This window comes from Bos taurus, chromosome 23, assembly GCF_002263795.3.
Source record: "Bos taurus isolate L1 Dominette 01449 registration number 42190680 breed Hereford chromosome 23, ARS-UCD2.0, whole genome shotgun sequence".
NCBI lineage: Eukaryota > Metazoa > Chordata > Mammalia > Artiodactyla > Bovidae > Bos > Bos taurus.
This window is the reverse complement of record NC_037350.1, coordinates 6,485,204-6,493,055: the sequence shown is the minus strand read 5'-3', so window position 1 is coordinate 6,493,055 and position 7,852 is coordinate 6,485,204. Positions and strand designations below refer to the sequence as shown.

Sequence of the window (7,852 nt, the reverse complement as noted above, 5' to 3'; positions counted from 1 at the left end):
CTCCTGTGCCTCCAGTCATTGTCAAATTATTGAACTAGATGAAAAAGGAGGAAACGATGCCTTAAAATATTAATAACCCTGCTGTTTACATGAGTATTCACTTAGAAATTGACAACGTAAATCAATTTAATTAGTGGAAATAATGGAAGGCAGTACTGATGTGAAGAATTCCAAAATGACAAATAGACGCTGTGATTTTTTTCTTTTAAAAATGTTATTTATTGTAGAATGGAGAGTGGGATGATATACTGGATGGGATGACAAGGCCAACCTGAAATATTTTCCACAGAATGTGTGGAAATAAATCAAATAAGTGATTTATAATTTGTTTGGCACAATGAGTCTCTTGGGAGGTGGTTTAAAAACATTCTCCAAAAGGACCAGAGGTCAAGGTTGAATAACCTGGTGTGCAGCCTGTATGCAAAATTAGCAGGTTTTGAGGTAATGTGGACTTGCTTCTGTTGGGAGTAATTAGAGGAAAATTTTGTGGGAAATGAGGAAGGTGTGGCGAAGGAATGTGTTGGCAGTGGTCATCGAGTGGATGTGACCAGAAGTCTATTGGCGAGCTGCACCCAGGTCGTCAGAGATCACTTCCTCCTCTCCTCTCCTTGAAATGTACATTCTGACCACAGTTCCCAAGGGGGACACAGCCGGGAGTGAGCTTTGAGTTGTTGAGACCATCTGAATGGAGGACAAAATTGAACCCAACTTGACCTCTACATAAACTTTTAAGATTCTGGTGGGTGGACAGGTGTGGAGAGCTACTCACCTTGTGGTCACCAAAGACAAGCCTCGGTTGTAAGGTCCCTCACTGATTAAACCTGCCACCCGCCAGTCTGGAGTGTCTGCCTTGTTCTCCTCGCCCTCCATGCTAAGGCTAGTTTGTGAACCAACAGCCTGCTCTTTGGTGTTTCCTGGAGGCTGGATCTCAGGGCAAGTGCCCCACCCACTTGTGGGGTTTGTTCAGCCTGCCACAAGCTACCCTTTGTATAATTCTGACTTACCTTCTCTGGATCAATTGTCATTTCATTTCTGGAGGACTTTCAACCTTACTTTAAAAAATCCAGTTGAAGCAAACAGAAGAGAAACTCCATTTTCAGTAAACTTTTCCTCATCTGTCATTTGTGTCCATAAGGAAGCTTAAAGAATTTTTATCAGTACACTAAAAATTAGATAATTGGCTATATTGTAAAACTTTTCAACTCTGGCCTCCAGATCTCTACAGTTGCTGAGAATTCTTACCAAGAAATCATCTAGGGAACCTTCACAACTCCTGTTTTCATGAAGAGGTCTCAGTGGGGATGAGGTTTACGCCTCTTAAAATTTCGTTTTGGTGACTTGTGCCCAGGATCCAACTTTAGTTACAGAGTAAACAGTATTTCCAAAGACTGACAGGGTCAGCTGCCCGAGGAATGTGGCCGGTGACCTCCCTTACGGATGACCGCCCTGCTGGCTGCTTCCAAGTCAGTTGAAAGGTAAGCTTTTTTTCTGTATAAGGGCACGGCTGCCTTGGAACGTGTTTCATTTACTAACGGTAAAACTGAAAGTATATCCCAGGCTCGCTGTCTTAAAGGGCATGGAGCTGTGACTTTGGGGGCAAAGTGATTTGTCATGTCAACACAACTACAACAGCTAAGTTGCTGGGGTTGGGGGAGGAGTGAGTGATGGTGTGAAACCTCATTGCTTTGATTAAGCCACAAAGACCCAGGAAAACTTAAATCCAGAACTCCTTTCTGATGTGAGAAACACACACGGGATTCTAATATTCAGAAAGTAAAGACTTCCATCTTTGAATCCTTTTTCCTGAAGTCTTGTTAGTTTAATCTGACTGTTGTCTTCACTCCTGAGACAGTAATGGTGTGTGTGTGGTTGTGTCTGTGTGTGAGAGAAAGAGAGATTTGTTGACTACTGTGAAGTGTATCTGCTATATACATATAGTGTATATATTTGTGTATATACAAATATTTGTATATATGTAAATACAGTGTTTATATACTCTGTATAAATAATATATCTTGTGGGTGCTGAGTATAGAACAGTTGAGAAAATGGAACTTGCTGGTCTTGGATCCCAGCTTGTGTGTTACAAATTGTGTAACAGGAGATAAGACTTTTGTTTCATATCAGAATCGTTGCTCTCTCTCCATGTTGATCGTTATTAGTGTTTCTTTTAAAAACCTCACATTTTATTTTTCAACAAGTTTTGATAGAAGAATAGGCATTTAAAAGATGCACACATTGAAAAGATAACACTTTTCAGAGTGCTCACAGCTCTCACTTAATTGAACTATTTTCTAATGCGCCAAAAAAGCGCTCTACCATCAAAGGTGATTTTATAGATAAAATATTTTATTTTAGATAAAATATAAAGAAAATACTTTATATAGAAAATATTCTTTTCCTCCCATTGACTAAGCTGTCTTGCCCAGAGTCATTTAAAAAATATGGCCCAGAACCAAAAACAAGGGCACAAATAGTATCAGAAGAAGTAAAAAAGTAATATTCTAGTAGAAAAGGTTTATGCTTCATTGAAGAGGGATAACTACAAAGGTACCAAGTTGTTAAGCTGTCATTATTGCAATTATCCTTTACTGATATCTAGGGGTTTGCTTTTGTGTCCTCTTGGCAGCTTCAACTTTCAAAAATCGTATATTACATAGTGACAGATTCAATGTTAAGAACTTGCTCTGTGGACATGGTCTTTTTCACAAGCTGTGGGCACGCACCTCTGGTCCACAGAAGCCATGAAGAGGCTTAAACATGGTGACTGTGAGAGGTTAAAGTCTGAGTATTTGCCTATTTGTCAGATGACAGACAAGAAGATGAGACAGAGGGATTTCGTAAAATGAGAATTCCCAACTGCTGCCTGAGAGTTCACAGTGGTCAAAATGGATAAATCAACTCAGGGAATTCTGGGAACCATTCTCTGCATTTGGCTCTTCACTGTCGCCCTCCACCGCCACCCTCATCCCACTGGACCATCAAACAGAGTCTCCTAGAGATAGAGGCATATATTTTGAACCAAAAGCAACACCAGCAAGTCCAAAGTTATCTCAGTTCGCAGTGGAGGGGGGCCCAGCTAGACGTGCATTTGGCGCCTGGGTACCACAGAAACACATCCTTTGGGTGGGGGATGGGGGTCCTTGGGACCGCTGAGGCACCTGGAGGCCTGTGCTGAGTGCAGTGTCCTGCATCACTACGAAACAGGCGGGGTTACCTGGGCTTCTGGCTTGACTGTGCAGCACACGTAAGACCCTAGTCTTGGAGATGCTGTGGAGAATGATAAGAAACCCATATAAACAGTGTTCCTTGTCTCAGAAGAGGATCCTTTTTTAATAAAAAGACATTTATCCTTGGAGCATACAGTGAGGAAGATCTTTGTTGTCTACACAATGCTTACAGACTGTCATTCTTTTAGAAAGAAGACAGCATTGGTTTTTCACGCCTTGAGGGTGTCCACCTACCTTGTGAGATTTCAGCAGTAGAGCACTTACTGGTGCTTTTGTCATGGAGATGAAAGTTCTTTAAACGGCAGGCGTGGGGACGATCACCACTATTAAAAAAGCAAAAAAGTAAAACCTGTATTAACTCTTGGACCTAGTAGATAAAAAAGCCATTTTATGTGTTTGTTAGCCCTCTGTATGTAAAATAGGTAGCCAACAGGAATTTGCTGTATGTCTCAGGAAACTCAAAGAGGGGCTCTGTATCAACCTAGAGGGGTGGGATGGGCAGGGAGATGGGAGGGAGGGTCAAAAGGGAGGGGACATATGTATACCTATGGCTGATTCATGCTGAGGTTTGACAGAAAACAATAAAATTCTGTAAAGCGATTATCCTTCAGTAAAAAATAAATGAATATTAAAAAAGCCATTTTAATAGTGGCAAACTCTACTTTCCCCCAATTTTTGAATATGGGCACAAAATCTGAGCCGTATTTCCCCAGCCATACCAGGCATATGGTGATGAGGAATAGAGTGAGGTGACAGTGTCTCGAAGCAAAAATCATTTACTAAGGGTCATTTGCTTCATGTTTGAGTGGAATTCTTGCTGGCTTAATGTATGGTAGATTTTAATTTCTGTTTGGAGTGACCTGTTGCTCATATTATATTCCTGGGGAAAAAAATCATAAATTCCCATCTTAGGAATTATAGATCTTCCTGTTTTTTAAAAATAATACCTTCATTGAACCATAATTTACATACCATAAAATTCATTCTTTTAAAGTGTGCATACAATTCAGTGCTTTTTAGCATATTCAGAGTTTGTATGTCATCATCATTATCTAACATCAGAATATTTTCATCACATTCAAAAATCCCACCCCTACTCATCAGCAGTCACTCCACAGTCTGCCTTGCCCTTCAAACCTTGGCAACTATGGCCTGTTTCTAAGGATTTGCCTATTCTGGGTGTTTCATATAAATGAATCCCAATATGTGGCTTTTGTGACCAGTTTCTCTCACTTACCATATTTTCAAGATTCATTCACATTGTTGCATGTATCAGGACTTCATTCTTTTTTATTGCTGAGAAATACACCTCTGTGATACATCCCCTTTATGTTTTCACATTTAAAAAAATTTTTTTTATTATTATTATTATATTTTTTACTTTACAATATTGTATTGGTTTTGCCATACATCAACATGCATCTGCCACGGGTGTACACGTGTTCCCCATCCTGAACCCCCTCCCGCTTCCCTCCCCATACCATCCCTCTGGGTCATCCCAGTGCACCAGCCCCAAGCTTCCTGTATCCTGCATTGAACCTGGACTGTTATGAATAATGCTATCATGAACATTTGTTTACAAATTTTTGTATGAACATATGTTTTCACTTCTCTTGTGTGTATACCTAGTATTAGAATTTATGGCTAATATGGTGACTGTATCTGTAAGATTTTGAGGGATTCCTACACTGTTCCAATTTGTAACAGCAGCAGCATCCGAGGTTCTGGTTACCCACATCCTTGCCAAGGCTTGTCACTATCTGCTTTAATTCTAGCCGTCCTAAGGGGTGCGAACTGCTATCTCCCTGTGGTTTTGATTTGTGCTCCGTAATCACAGTTTCGTTGCACAGCTTTTCATATGCTTGTTGGCCATTTGTTTGTCTTCTTAGGAGAAATGCCTATTCAAATCCTGCGCCTATTTAAAAAAAAGACGTTTATTTAGTTTGGCTGCTGGGTCTTCGCTGCTGCGGGCTGGTTACTGCCCAGTTGTGGCGCCCAGGCTTCTAACTCTGCTGGCTTCTCTTGTGAGCTCAGGCTCTAGGCTGAGTGGGCCCCGGTAGCTGTGGTGCTCAGGCTTAGTTGCCCTGCGGCCTGTGGGATCTTCCTGAAGCAGGGTTTGAATCAGCACCTCCTGCGTTGCAATGCAGATTCTTAAACACCGGACTACCACAGAAGCCCCTTCGTCAATTTTTTAAACTGGGTCATCTTTTTCTTTGAGTTGTAAGAGTTCTTTATGTATTCCGGATCGTTGTTGTTCAGTTGCTCAGTCATGTCATACTCTTTGTGACCCCCTGGACTGCAGCATGTCCGGCTTCCATCCTTCACTGTCTCCCGGAGTTTGCTCAGATTCAAGTCCATTGAGTTGGTGATGCCATCCAACCATCTCATCCTCTGTCGCTCTCTTCTCTTGGCCTCAATCTTTCCCAAATAGCAAGGAGAGGTAAGGAAGCCTTCTTAAGTGAACAATGCAAAGAAATAGAGGAAAACAATTGAATGGGAAAGACTGGAGATCTCTTCAAGAAAATTAGAGACACCAAGGGAACATTTCATTCAAAGATGGACACAATAAAGGACAAAAACAGTATTCTGGATATAAGTCCCTTATCAGATAAATGATTTGCAAATATTCTCTCCCATTCTCTCTGTTAATTTTAACAATGCCACATTGTTAGGATTTTGACATTATCTTTGAAGTTAACTTTTTTTCTAGATAAACTTCATGAAACCCAGGGGATTAATGGCACACACCTTCACCAAGAACTTGCTTGATGGCAGACAGTGGGTTAAGTTCTTTTCACTGTTACCACATTTTAATGTTTGTCAGAACATTAAGAGGTTGATACCATTCCTTTACTTAAGGGAGAAGGAACTGAGACTGAGAATTAATTTGCTGAAAGTGACCCAGCTATAAAGCGGCAGAATCTGCAAGTAAATTAAATTCTTCCTGCTTCCTGAGTCTATTTCTTCTTCACTTTAATTGTTAGTGGTTTGAGCAAGATAAGTGAACAATCAATATTGTATTCATCTGTAGTATAATTTGTATTAGATAAACATGCGTTTTATTCCTATGTTTTCTATCAAAAGTTGTCTAAATATCAATGCAATAAATGTCTTAAGTCACGTCCATGCATGTATGCTTAGCTCCCTTCAGTCATGTCTGACTCTTTCATGACCCCATGGACTGTAACCTGCTAGGCTTCTCTGTCCATGGGATTTCCCAGGCAAGAATACTGGAATGGGTTGCCATGCCCTCCTCCCAGGGATCTTACCCACCCAGGGATTGATCCTGCATCTCCTGCAGCTCCTGCATGGCAGGCAGATTCTTTACCACTGAGCCACCAGGGAAGCTCCCTCCCTAAGTCATATCCATTGGATACATTTCACTCCTGTCTCTTGCTCCTTCCCTTCTGCCTTTTTTCCTTCTTTGCTTTTTTCCTTTCTTTCCTCTCTCCTGTGCTCTTTCCACGTCCTTTTGTTTAGTCCTTACTATGCTTTAAGTGACTGAATCACACACACACACACACACACACACACACACATGCTTTAAGTGCCTGGATAAAGTGATGAATAAAGCACTCTCTGGTGCTTATATAGTACAAGAAATCCCCCACATATGGAAGAGTTCTGTTCTTGGAGTGCATTCGTAAGTCCATCAAAGTTAGCCTAGGTAACTAACTGCCACAATCAGCTACATAGTACTGAACTGTAATATGTTTATAATACTTTTCACACAGGTAATACATAAAAAACAAACACAAAAAATAGAGAAAACATTTTTGATCTTACAGTATAGTACTTTGAAGAGTACAGCAGTACAGGACAACAGCTGGCATACAGGGGCTGTCATCAAATGAACAGGCAGGAAGGGTTACTGACTGGAGCGGGTAGAGGAGGTGGGAGATGGTGGAGTGAAGGATCGTCAGCAACAGGAGTTGGAGAGCAACCTGCAGCTTCATTTGCACTTGGCACTGATGAAACACACATTTGCATCTTTCAAAGTTTGCAGCTTGAAGGTTCACATGTAGGGGACTTATTGTAGTTGGAGATATGAACTGAAAATAAATGTTAGATATGGATAAACTTCAAATCAATTGCACCATCTCCCATGCTAGTAAGGTCATGCTTGCGTGCTATGCTTCAGCATTATGCAAACCAAGAACTCCCAGATGTCCAAGCTGGATTTAGAAAAGGAAGAGGGAGGTCAAATTGCCATTTGCTGGATTATAGAGAAAGCAAGGGAATTTCAGAAAAACATCTGTCTCTTGTTTCATCAACTATTCTAAAGCCTTTGACTATATGGATCATGACAAATTGTGGAAAACTCTTAGAGAGATGGGAATACCAGACCATCTTACCTGTCTCCTGTGAAACCTGTATGCCAGTGAAAAAGCAACAGTTAGAACCCTGTATGGCACAACTGATTGGTTCAAGACTGAGAAAGGAGTACGACAGGGCTGTCTGCCGTCACTCTGTTTAACCTATACGCAGAGCACATCATGAGAAATGCAAGCTGGAATCAAGATAGGTGGGAGAAACATCAACAACCTCAGATATATGGATGATACCACTCTAATGGCAGAAAGAGAAGAGGAACTAAAGAGCCTCTTGATGAAGGTGAAAGAA

General features: G+C 41.0%; 1 protein-coding gene across 1 annotated transcript in view; it reads left to right on the top strand.

Annotated features, from left to right (window-relative positions):
* Positions 1-987: 987 nt before the first annotated feature.
* The window catches only part of MLIP (muscular LMNA interacting protein), a 294,647-nt gene continuing 287,782 nt past the window's right edge, over positions 988-7,852 (top strand). Inside the window, exon 1 of the mRNA XM_059880529.1 lies at positions 988-1,475. The gene's annotated coding sequence lies outside the window, so the exon portion shown is untranslated. The remainder of the gene's footprint in view (positions 1,476-7,852) is intronic.